Source organism: Lygodium microphyllum, chromosome 12 (genome assembly GCF_053477565.2).
Source record: "Lygodium microphyllum isolate KBCC chromosome 12, Lygodium_microphyllum_v1.1.10, whole genome shotgun sequence".
NCBI classification, from domain to species: Eukaryota; Viridiplantae; Streptophyta; class Polypodiopsida; order Schizaeales; family Lygodiaceae; genus Lygodium; species Lygodium microphyllum.
In genome coordinates, this window is record NC_141146.1 from 34,794,722 (window position 1) to 34,807,808 (window position 13,087).

Sequence of the window (13,087 nt, forward strand, 5' to 3'; positions counted from 1 at the left end):
GGATAGACAAAAGGCCTACGCGGATTTGAAGCGTCAAGATAGAATCTTCGAAGAAGGAGACATGGTCTTCATTCACGTACGCCCAAAGAAGAGTTCCCTATCCTTAGGAAATTACAAGAAGCTAAGTCCAAGGTATTGTGGACCATAAAAGATCCTCAAGTGCCTAGGACCTAATGCTTATAAACTGCGACTCCCTGAGAACCTAAAGGTTCATAATGTATTCCATATCAGCCTATTGAAGAAGTATGTACCTAATCTTAACCATGTACTTGATGACAAACAAGTTGTAATGCCTAGTCAAGGAGTCCTTGAAGTAAGGCCTGACAAGATCTTAGATGTTAGGGAGAGACAACTGAGATCCAGAAACTTGAGAGAATGCCTCGTCCAACGGAAAGATTATCCCGAACAGGATGCCACTTGGATAGATGAAAGCACTCTCAACCATCAATATCCCAAGTTTATCTCGAGATGAGGACATCTCGATTCCTCCAAGGGGGAGAGAATGTAATGTTCTGATTTTTTTCCCCACGCGTGAACTACTTCTATAAGACATAGGGATAATTTTCTTTATTAAATAAAGGCAAATTTTTTTCCCTCTCCTCCAGCCGACTGTGGAGCTGGAGGAAGAGGGAAATAGAATGTGAAGCAAGATCCTTGCTGGAGCTTGCTTACACTCTGAGGCATGCGGCTCGACGCATGGGGGAGGGAGGATCTTATCCCCTCCCCCTTTTTAAATCGTAGCCTTGGAAGAGAAGCGGGGGGAGGCAATGGCCTTAATGCCATAGGAGAAGGCTCTCTAGCATCATGAAGGGAGAGAGAGATCAAGGTCGGTGACTCGCTACCGCTGCCGTGAGTGAAAAGGAAGCGTTGTAGAGGCCGCTGTAGTTCCGTCAGCTGCCCAGCAGTTTGATTTCCGCGCCGCCATCCGTCAACGGCCTCCAAACACCCCCCACGTGGAGATCTGAACCTTCCCCCCCCCCCCCCCCTCCCCACGTGGCCGTCATGAGGCCTCTGGAAGCCTTGGAAGATTCCAAGGGTAGCCTCTTAAGTCCCCCTTCTTGTGGTCTTTGAAAGTATCCCCCTAAAATTCCCCCCTTAGGCTTCATAAGCCCCCCTTTTCCCCCCAAAAGAAGTCTGACCTTAAAGGTCTTATTCTCCCCCCCCTGCCCTGTGTCTTAAAAAAACCTTCCTTAGGCCCCCTTCCTGTGGCCTCTTGAAACCCCCCTTTTAAATTCCTCTCTAAGGCTCCCTTAGGGCCTTTCCCCCCCATAGAAGGTTACCCCAAAGGGCCTTTTCCTCTCTTCTATTTTAAGTCCCCCTTAGGCCCTTTCCTATAGCCTTAAGACTACCCCCCCTGAATTTCCTCCTAAGACCTCCTTAAGCCCTTTTTCTTCCACCCCCTCAAAATCCCTCCTTAAGGGTTCCCTTATGCCTTTCATGTCCTTTTTTTCTTTTCCCTCCTAGCCGTGGTTCGTGAGCGATTGTCAAAACAACCCCTACCCCCGGAATTTCAACGCCTTCATGTTCCCTTGCATATAACACCCATCCATGAAATTTCCTCCCTAAGGACCCTTATACTTCCTTTTTCTTTACACCTTTTATTCCCCGTTCATGTGAGTCTTTACAAGGCCATTAAGCCTTTCCCATGGCTTTAATGGGTCTTATTCGCGAAAGATTTTGAAACACTCCCTTTCGAAATCCCTACTTCAAGGAGGAAGACTGCTAAAACTACTTTCGACGGATGTGCAAGTTATCGCAAAAGGGAGCCACGGTGGAATTTCAAAAAGGAGTTGTAAAGCTGCATCCACGACGGAAAGACTACAATTGCGATGCCTCGTGAGAAAGCCAAAGGCACAACCGCAGGAGGATCGTCTCCTAGCATCCACGTGGACATCTCACCCCAAGTCCAGGTTTTCATTCCTCATTTTTATTTGGTATTCTTATAACTCAATCGTGCAAAGGATAATTGTTGGAAATAGGATACATTTTTGTCATAAATGCTCACGACGGAGGAATTTAGTCATTAATATATTCAATAAAACAAGCAAAATAAAGGGAGCATAAATGCATTTCTAGTAAATAGCTTTATGCAGTGCAATGAATTAAAATTAGATTAATGTCCATTGTTATAGAACCGAATTAAAATAGTATACCTCGTTTAAGCATGGAAGTATAAACTGCATATCGCATTATTAACCCATATCCTCTTCGTAATGTCCATTGTTATAGAACGGAATTAAAATAGTATACCTCGTTTAAGCATGGAAGTATAAACTGCATATCGCATTATTAACCCATATCCTCTTCGCAATGTCCATTGTTATAGAACGGAATTAAAATAGTATACCTCGTTTAAGCATGGAAGTATAAACTGCATATCGCATTATCAACCCATATCCTCTTCGCAATGAATCATAATGGAAAGTGCGAGGAATCCTTAGGAAAGTGCAAGGCATGAAATGATTCTTACGATGCATAACTCTAGGAAATTATCGTTTGTCAATTGCATAAATTATCAAGTAAAAGGTTGCTTGTTTAGCATGAATTTCATTCGCAAGTTATAGGAAGATTAGTTGGAATTAAACTAACTTATGCCTCACCTTAATCGATAAGTTAAGGTTGAAAAATCAATTTACACGTAGACAACGAGTCATGTGTTTATGAAATGTTAACGTAACTATCTTCAAGAGTTAAACAAATTGGCACAAACCTAAACACCTAAACCCCAGAGTGCTCGTTTAGAATGAGTTAAATTCCAAGAAATTCACTAGGAATTAATACGTAACCTAATCGTTACGTATTGCTAAAGCTAAAACTCCTATACCCTAAATACTTGCCCACATTCACCAAAATGTAGGGATAGTGAAACATATTTGGAAAGTGAACTAGGGTTTGTCCCTAAGAATCTTACAAGATGGAACTTGGAACCCTAGGACTAACGACGTCAGCCTAATGTAATCAGGAACAGATTGTTTCGTGACTCCATTCAATGAGTAGAATAAGTCTCATACTTCAATGCGACACTTGTGCAACAAGTGCGGAGTCATATGATCTTGTGATTGGATCATAAGGGAATGGCCAATTCTCGCAATGAGGTTGGTAGGTCCTTACACAAGTTATCTTGCAAGAGGATGAATAATCATCCTAAAAATAATATCTTTCTTGAGTAAAGAAAAATTGATTGGAAGCAAAAGACCAGCCGATAAATTGGAATAATTTATGAACTTAAGGTTTGACCAAGTAGGGTTAATAGGGTACACCCTGACCCAGGATATAGAGGATCTTGCCAAAGTCGCAATTCATACCTGATTGAGTGCTGAACGCATTCAAGAGGAAGGTATCATTCCTTAGCAGTTTGTCAACAAAAACGACCAATGAAAATGTTTGTGCTTGTTACAGATTTAAGAGCATTGTTTGGCTTTGTATGATCAATGAATTAAAATATAAATGGGTATCTAATACTTCATGTTGAAGGCCTGAAGGGAGAGGCAGTTTCAGTTACCCCCGCTTGCCTGCCTGACCCTAACCAAGGGGGTTGTTAACCGCACCGGGAAAGTGGACTGAACCCGCCGCGAGAGGTCTCTCCGTTGAGCGCTACTTGGAGTAGGAGGAGGCTTGGGTGCCAGAGCGGGTTCTGGCCGTAAATCCCTCGCCTTCCGGGCCTTGCACAAGAGGCTAACGTGACTGGGGATTGGATCTCAAGGCCCGCATACTAGTCTATGGGCAAAAACTTGGATTGATAATCCTTGTGGATTGCTGGATAGCCTTCAGGCAGATTGTGGATAAGCCTACGGGCTGGACTTTTTGTATTTCAAAGATAAATATGATAACCTGTTAATAAGAAACTTGTTTGACGTTGTTTTCTATGTCAAGTGATATGATTACGTGAAAGAACCAGCCTGAACGGGCTAATTAAAGAAGCTGATTTTGATACATGTCCAACTAATATGTTAGGTAATTAAATAACTAAAACAACTCAAGGAAAGTGCGGAGGATGGGCTATAGGTCCGTCCTATGGATGGGTGGTTTTGGTTGGACGGGAATTTTTCTCAAATCACGATGGATAGCCAGAAGATCGTCAACAAACACAAACAATAAGAGCGTTGACCTAGAAATATGATTTATCCCAATTCAAATTGTTTTAGGGGAACAGAATGGGACTATGCCTTATGGCAGAGAGGTTGAGCTTTGCATCCCTCTCGTTTTCCATTCTCCTTGAACCAAGTGCAGCATGAATCCGCTTCAGACCTGGTATTTCTGCGTAAAGTAGTTCGCTTGGGTCTGACCCTAGTTGCCGTTAGGAAATGACGAATAAGGAAAACCCTAATTTAGGTTGATCCTAAGTGGGAACGACCGGAATACTTCTGCTATGTGGCAGACGCGAAAAGCCCTAGATCGCAAACCCCATAACATTCCATGGGAGTGGCGGGCGGAGCTTTCTAGACATTCTTTCCGATGGATTGCTAAGATGTGTCCTGAAGATATAAGTGGACATGTTACAGGTGTCCTGTGTTTTACTCTCCTTTTGGAGCCAACGGAGCCATCACATTTGGGTTCGGGGCAGCAGAGAAAGAGCTGGTTTTTCTTATCTAAGTTTTTGATATACGAATGAGCTCTAGAAGAACTAATGCCTGGAGATTGCTTCTAAGTAGTGCAAAGATTCCAGGTTCTTTTAATACATATTGATTCAATTCATTGTGATTTATATTTGTAGTGTTTACCACTTGGGTATTCTCTATCTTCTCTTCCATCTTCTATCTCTACTTCCTTCTACTTTTGATCCCCGGTTGATGGGACCTAAAACGGGCCGGCATTGGCTTGTGCACTAGCGGGACCTCTATCTCATGCGCTCAACAACCCCACAGCCTCGCGGCCAGGAGCGTTGATGACACATACATTACCTTCCTAAATATCTTGCGTTTGTATTACGTCGTTTGTAGTCCACTTTTCTCTCACCCACTACTCCTCAGAGGGAGTCCCTTACACATTGCCTAATGGCACGAAGCACAGACATAGGGGGTCCTCCAACGGCTGAGTGCCGGCACCCCTCTGCGACTCTCCTACACCTTGGGGATTGGCCCCTCGGTGCGTCGCTCAACATATAAACGTTTCGCAAAAAATCCACTCAAGGTACCGATTGATTGTATACAGGAATGTACAATTGTCATTACTTCTCTTTCCCCTAGACCCCATGACTAGCCTATGGCTTAGGGTGTCCTGTCTCTCACTCAACGTGGGTCAAGGTCCTAATGAAAGCAATTGTTGTGCATCCAGGATTTCTGATACCTTTAAATATTTCCATGATTTATGCATATTGTGGATGCTAAGTGCTCAAACAATTATAAAATCAGTATTGTGCACATGTGAAAAACATCATTTTAATGGTTTTCAGCTATCGTTCTTATGCAGCGTTGCATGAACCTAGCACCGAGGAAACCCTCGTGCTACTAGGCCCTTATTTTATAATTATTTACTGACCTATATGGTATGAAAAAAAAAACAACAAGCTTTTCATCATTTCACTTAGCATTTAGACATATTTTAACCACTCTACCCTCCCATCGATCAAATGTTGTATTGTTGCATAGATTTTTAGGGCATTTTGCCATCATTTTATGTGTAAAAAGCGAAAAAAGACACAAGAATAAGAAGGTGGGGCTAAACTGAGGCAAATCCTCATGCTTCAGTTTCCACAAATATTCACGAACATTGTTCTTATTTTTTCATTAATTTTCGGTACCCAAAATGCATTTTTACCCTATTTTTAGTGGTTTTTCTCTATTTTTCTTATTTGTTTGCATTATTTAATTACTAAAAATTCAAAATAGGTTATGGGCTGTGGCCCTTAGTTTCTTTTTGCAACAAAAATGAAAATTTAGTTGGTGTCCCTATTTATTTCTCCATTTTTATGCTCAAAAACATCATTTTTCCTTGGTTTTCCATATTTTACGTGTTTTAGTTTATTATTTTGGGCCACAAGATGCGTGTTTTTCTGATTTTCTGATTATGATCAACAAATACTCATGGAAAACAACAATATAAACAATTTTTAGCCCACATGAACAACATTTTATTAATCAAAAGCCATGAAATCTCAAATTTTCTTTGAAAAAAATTGAATTACCGCTTATTTGCGTGTTTCGGGTTTCATGTCCATGGCTCCAAATCTGAAAATAAACAGCACTTCATGCTCATGGCGATCACATGTCACCATTTCCAGCCCGTGGAGCGATCTGATCGATACTAGACAAGCCTCCACCATTCTTTCTTCTTCCTTTCTCTTCCCGCATGAATCCCCCCTTAGAGGAGAGAGAAAGACTGATTTTCTCTCTCTCTCTACAGGCTGCCATTGCCTGCGCGAAGAAGAGCGATCTGAAGCGAAGAATCAATGTAGTTGCTTGCTATCATTGGATATATGGCTTACTTGACAGCCATATCTCGCATTTGTGGGGGGGGGCACCATTTTTCCACGCGACGCTGCTGCATGCCGCCCTCCTCTTCTTCGTTTGATTTTTTGGGGGTGCCCCCTTTGAAGGGCACCCCTTCATACCTCAAGTGGCCACCCTTTCAAGTTTTGACCGGCCTTTTGGCCCTTTTCCCGACCTTTCTTGCATACGGTGTCCGAATCCAGTTCTGAAAATTTCTATGAGCTCGTCTCGGCATCCTGGATTGGTCGGCAGCTTCCCTGACTCGCACAAGCACATGGAAAAATTACTAAAAATCTGCAAGTGTTGCACGGGTGTCCTTAAAGCACCTTGACGCTTAAAATCATCCTAGATCGAGCCGCCGCCTTTGATGTTGAATATTTTTCCCTTAATATTCATAATTTTTAGCTATTTTTAAGCACTTATCGACATCAAAATTCCACTCTCATCGGTGACCACGGGATAGGGCGACTCAGCCCGTCGAATCCCACAATAGATCTGCAGAAAACAACCAAAGAAAGCATCAAGCTGATACAAAGTAGATATATACTAAACACAACACAATGCTCTCCCTACCCCCTGACAAAACCAAGGCATGACATCCACAAGGAGTAGGCCTAGCATCATCTAATAGAAGATCCGAAGCGAGTGACTAACCAACTGCTCCAACATAGCCAAACTAAAAAAACCTATCAAAGAGGTCGCCCTAAGTGGTGGTCTGAACTACCTACCAACTAAAGACAACACAACTAGGAGCTCCTACGAGGCGAGGACTCCTATAGCCTGATCAAGAAGTATTTTTTTTCAGTACATTTCTTCTTTTAGGGTTTTTATTTTATTAACATACTTGGGCATGTAAAAAGGAGGGAGCTGAGCGTAGTGACCCAAGGAGAATAGGGCATCGGCCTCAGGACCTTTCTCGCCAAATTCCACGAACCACGAAACCTGTCCAGCACAACACTTAAAACAAAAACTCGATTAAACGCACCCGCACTAGACAGGGAAATGGTCCTCTTGGCCTAATGAAATCAAACATGACTTTGCCAATAGATTGGCCCTCTTGGCCTAATGAGATCAAACAATACTATACATAACATCCTCCTGGAAACAACTATGATAGACATCAAAGCATAACATTCCCAGGGGAACAGGGCCTCATAGCCCTAAACTAGGTGCATTAAATTATGACCCATCCCTCCTGCGTATATCGCAAGAGGTGTTCGCATCACATGTTGTCTAATTAGTCTGTGGGTCCAAGATAATAAAGGCAGATGAGTCTCGCCTATCCTCTACATCACCCAGATCAACCATCGTCTGCCAAAGAGGGCATGTTCAGAAAGCATACCCCACAAATGACCAGGTCCTGTCTCTATTGAGATATCGAGCTCCACTCATGATACGCCAGGGTGACCGTTGTGTATTTATGTCATCGACTTGTCAGTTGCCGACGCGGTTGGTACACCGCCCATGAACAATAGCTACATGATAGCTATCCTTATCTACTCTAGTTCGTGGCTCAGTTAGTATGCCACCTTAGTTAGTTGAGTTTGGTTTGAGACCCATATATAGGGTTCTTCTATTTCTTTGTACTAGAGTTCTTTTGGCTTACACAACTAAGAAGAGGAAAACTGTTTTCAGCCTCCACCCTTGTGTGTATTCCCCCATTGTGCAAGCAAGAAAGCTTCAAGTGAGACTCCTTCCTTCCCTCCCACAATCTTGACATGGTATCAGAGCCTTGTTCGTGGTAAGGAGCCCAAGAAAGCAAGCCAAGCTCACGGTGTTCTGGTAAGAGGAGCAGTGTTGCTTTCATTTTCTGTTTTGGGAGCAGATCTCTACAAGTAGCATAGCCGAAAAGTGCAGGAGTGCATTGTCTCAGGTTGAGACGCCCTTTGCGGTGAAGCAAGAGGGCAGTATATGCTGCGGGAAAGGGCTTTGGCCCTTGGCGACCTTGTTTTTTTGATTTGAGGCCATTTTGGGGCTTGTTTTGGAGGCGGAAGTTTTCTGCACGCACTCAGGAAAAGGCCTGTTTTATGCTGTGCGACCACTGTTCTACAGGTCGGTGAAAAGTTACCACAGAAATTGCATCGTATGCTTGTATGCAGAGACATTGGGAGTTACAGAATCATCCTTGGTTCCTGTTTATGCAAAATCGTCACTAAGAAGTGACTGTGCGGTCAAATACCACTTTCGCCAGTTTTGCAGATTTGCCCTTGTGAGGGTGAAGTTGTGTTTTTGCAGTGACAGAATTTCTTGCAGTATTCTGTAATGGCGTCTGATTCTCTTTCACAGATTGTCACTGAAAAGCTTGACAAGAACAACTTCCAAGCATGGAATTTTAGAATGACGAATTTCCTTATGGGAAAAGGATATTGGGAATTTGTTGCAGAAAATGAAGAAGAACCAGTTCTTCCTGACATTCCCAATCAACAGCAAATGCAGGCATTTAAAGCATGGCATGAGAGAGCTAGGAAAGTTATGTACTGGCTGTCTATCAACATTTCACACTCTATGATTGTGCATATTCAAGATGCAAGTACGCCAAAGGAGGCATGGGATACTTTGTCAAAAATGTATAGCACAAATACGCAAGCCAAGAAAATGCAGCTCAAGCAAGAGTTGCACAATGTGCAAAGAGAAAATATGAGCATCAACGACTACCACATGAAGGTGAAGAAGATTGCAGATGCACTTGCTTCCATTGGGTCGCCAGTGGAAGATGACGATTTAGTTTCTGTGACCTTGAATGGTCTAGGAAAGGATTATGCACAGTTTCGGACATCCATTTCAGTTCGTGAAAGATTTCTTGACTTTGAGGAGTTGATTGCTCTTCTAATTTCTGAGGAGCAGAGAAATGGTGGTGCATCTTCTTCAGGAGGAACTTCAAAAGAAGCTGTCTTCTACTCAAATGCTAGAAGAGGTAGAGGCAGAGGTAGAGGAGGCCGATTTGGAGGCCGTGGCAGAAATCAAAATATGCAGCAAACTCAAGAAAACCAGTCCTATGGAGGAGGACGTGGTAACTCTAGAGGCAGGGGGAGCCAAAGAGGTCGTGGTGGATGGCAAAGGGGCCAAAATGCAAACAGTAATGTTGAATGCTACTACTGTGGTAAAATGGATCATATGGCTAAAGACTGCTATAAAAAGCAGAATGACATCATGAATGGAAAACTGCAACAAGGGAACTATACATCTTCTAGTAGATAGGGTGATGACAGAAATGAGCACTTGTTTATGGTGCAGCATATGAATAATTCTGTGACAAGTGCAGAAGAAAGCAATGATGTATGGTATGTTGACTCAGGTGCATCAAACCACATGACAGGTCATGCAGAATGGATGGAGGATGCAAGAAAAATGGAAAAACCAGGATTTGTGGAGACTGGTGATGATACTCCACATCCTATATGTGCAGATTGGAAAAATTCCTTTGTCTATGCAGGATGGGAAAAAGAAATACCTGTCCAATGTATTTCATGTCCCGAATATCACCAAGAATCTGGTTTCTGTTGGTCAAATGGTTGAGCAGGGCTTGCAGGTCAGATTTAATCCTCATGGATGCTTTGTTGAGGATATGAAAAATAAAGGTCGCTTGATAGCAAAAGGAAAGAAGAATGGCAGAATGTTTACATTGGATGCAGAGATGTCTGAATTGAGTGCAGCAATGTTTGCACATGGGACCGGTGTAGTTGCAGATATTGATATCTGGCATAAACGCATTGGTCATGTTAATCTACAGTGACTTAGATCAATGCAGGCCCAAAATATTGTTGCAGGATTGCCCAAATTCAAGGTTGCAGAAATGCATAAGGTATGTGAAGCCTGTCAGTTTGGAAAACAGGCAAGGAAACCATTTCCTAGACATGTTCAAGAGAGTGAGAAGCCATTGGAATTAATCCACTCCGATGTGTGGACTACTAAAGCTGCATCTCTTGGAGGCTGTCATTATTTTGTCACTTTTATTGATGACTATAGCATAAAAGTTTGGGTGTATTTTATGAAAAAGAAAAGTGAAGTTTTTGGGCATTTCAAAACTCTTAAAGCTATGGTTGAAAAAGAAACAGGCCTGCAGATAAAATGCCTAAGGTCAGATGGAGGGGGAGAGTACCTCTCAAATGAGTTTGCAAAGTTCTTGCAGGAGCATGGCATAAAGCAGCAATATTCATGCAGTCATACCCCACAACAAAATGGAATTGCAGAAAGGAAAAACAGGCATATTGGAGAGGTATCTCGTGCCATGCTCAATGAAAAAGACTTGCCAGATTTTTATTGGGCTGAAGCAGTTGCTACAACAGTCTACATAATGAACATGACGCCCACTGTAGCAATACATGGAATGACTCCAGAGGAGAGGTATACTGGTAGGAAACCAGATATTTCTCATTTGAAAATTTTTTGTTGCATTGCCTATGTACATGTGCCAGATGAGTTGAGATCCAAGTTGGATCCAAAAGCTGAGAAGTGCATCTTTATTGGTTACTCTCTGCAGCAAAAAGGGTATAGATGCTATAACCCTTCTACTCGTAAGTTTACAGTGAGCAGAGATGTTGTTTTTGATGAGATGAGTAGCTGGTATAAACCAGTAAATGTGATTGATGATGTAGATGCACAAAATGGTAATGCTGCACAGAATTCACAGCAGCAGTCACAAAAAATTAGTGGACTTGGAGCGTCCTCTAGTAGTGGTTCACATTCTTCGCCATGGACATGCAGATTGAGATCAGGAGAATCTTCTCAAAGTAATGCAGATAGTGGTATGCAGGTATCATGAAAAGGAAAAGAGAAGGTTGATCAGCCCATGTTTGATGTGAATGCAGGTCACTCTTATGTGGATGGTGAATCCAGTGGCTCAGAACAGAGCATTGATGATGAGTTGGGTATTCCTTCTATTGTTACACCTGGAGTAAGGAAGACTAGGGATGATTTGAGAGCACTTGGGAGTGAACCTACTTTGTGCACGTCTACGAGAGGTGTGTGTCCTGTGGATAGGCTGAAATATGATGGATTTACAGCCATTCACTATGCATATATGGTTAAAGTGATACACGAACCAGAACCCACTTCTTTTGAGGAAGCCATGGGAAAAGAAAAATGGGAGAAAGCCATGGATGAAGAAATGGATGCCTTAGAAGCAAATGCTACATGGGAATTGGTACCTTTGCCTAAAGGTAAAAATGCAATTGGTTGTAAGTGGGTTTATAAGGTGAAGCACAATGCAGATGGTTCTGTGAACAGATACAAGGCAAGATTAGTAGTCAAGGGGTATGCACAAACATATGGCATTGACTATGAAGAAACATTCAGTCCGATTGCAAGGATGGCAACCGTAAGAGCAGTCATTGCTATGGCTGCATCAAAGGGATGGTCTTTACATTAGATGGATGTAAAGAATGCCTTCTTGCATGGTGATTTGCAAGAAGAGGTCTATATGGAGCAGCCACCAGGTTATGTGCATGCTATTCATCTTGAGTTTGTTTGCAGGTTGAAGAAAGCCTTGTATGGCTTGAAGCAAGCACCTAGAGCATGGTTTGACAAGATAGGACAGTATCTTGTCACTATTGGCTTTCAGATTTCCAAGGCAGATTTCTCACTTTATGTGAGAAAAATAGAGAAAGGTATTATGCTACTTGTCATTTATGTTGATGATTTGATTATGACAGGTGACAGTGATGAAGATATACTTCATGTGAAAATGCTATTGAAGCAGAAGTTTGAGATGAAGGATTTGGGAGAGCTGCGTTATTTCTTGGGCATTGAGGTGATTAGATCACCAAGTGGGATACAGCTCTTGCAGAGGCAGTATGGATTGGACATGATGTTCAAATATGGGATGACAGGCTGTAAGCCTATTTCAGTTCCTTTGGAGCAGAATGTGAAGCTGAGCATAAATGCAGGTGGGCTTCTAGAAGACCCTACTATGTACAGACGCATAGTAGGAAGTTTGATTTATATGACTATTACCAGGCCAGATTTGAGCTATGCTATTGGATTGGTAAGTCAGTTTATGCAGGCTCCAAGGAAACCACATTTGGATGCGGCTAGACGCATACTTAGGTATGTGAAGTCCACATTGCAGTATGGACTATTTTATGAGACTAGGGTTCAGATACAGTTGCATGGATACACTGATGCTGATTGGGCTGGTAGTATTTCTGATAGACGATCTACCAGTGGATATGTGTTCTCTTTTGGGAGTGTTGCAGTCACTTGAAACAGCAAGAAACAGCCTACAGTTGCCTTGTCGAGCACAGAGGCTGAGTACAGGGGTGCAGCAATGGCTGCATGTAAGGTAGCTTGGTTGCATAAGCTACTTTATGATATGCATCAGTCTACAGATGGGCCAGTTGTCATTTATTATGATAACATGAGTAGTATACACTTGGCAAATAACCCAGTCTATCAAGCTAGAACAAAGCACATTGAGGTGCATTATCACTATGTGCGAGAGAGGGTTTTACTAGGTCTTATTGATCTAGTTTATGTCAGCACATAGGATCAGGTAGCTGACATATTCACGAAGGCATTGGGCACAGAGAAGCTGCACAAGTTCAGAGACCTGCTTGGTATGCAAGAATTGGGATTAAGCTCAAGGGGGAGTGTTGAGATATCAAGCTCCACTCGTGATACGCCAGGGTGACCGTTGTGTATTTATGTCACCGACTTGTCAG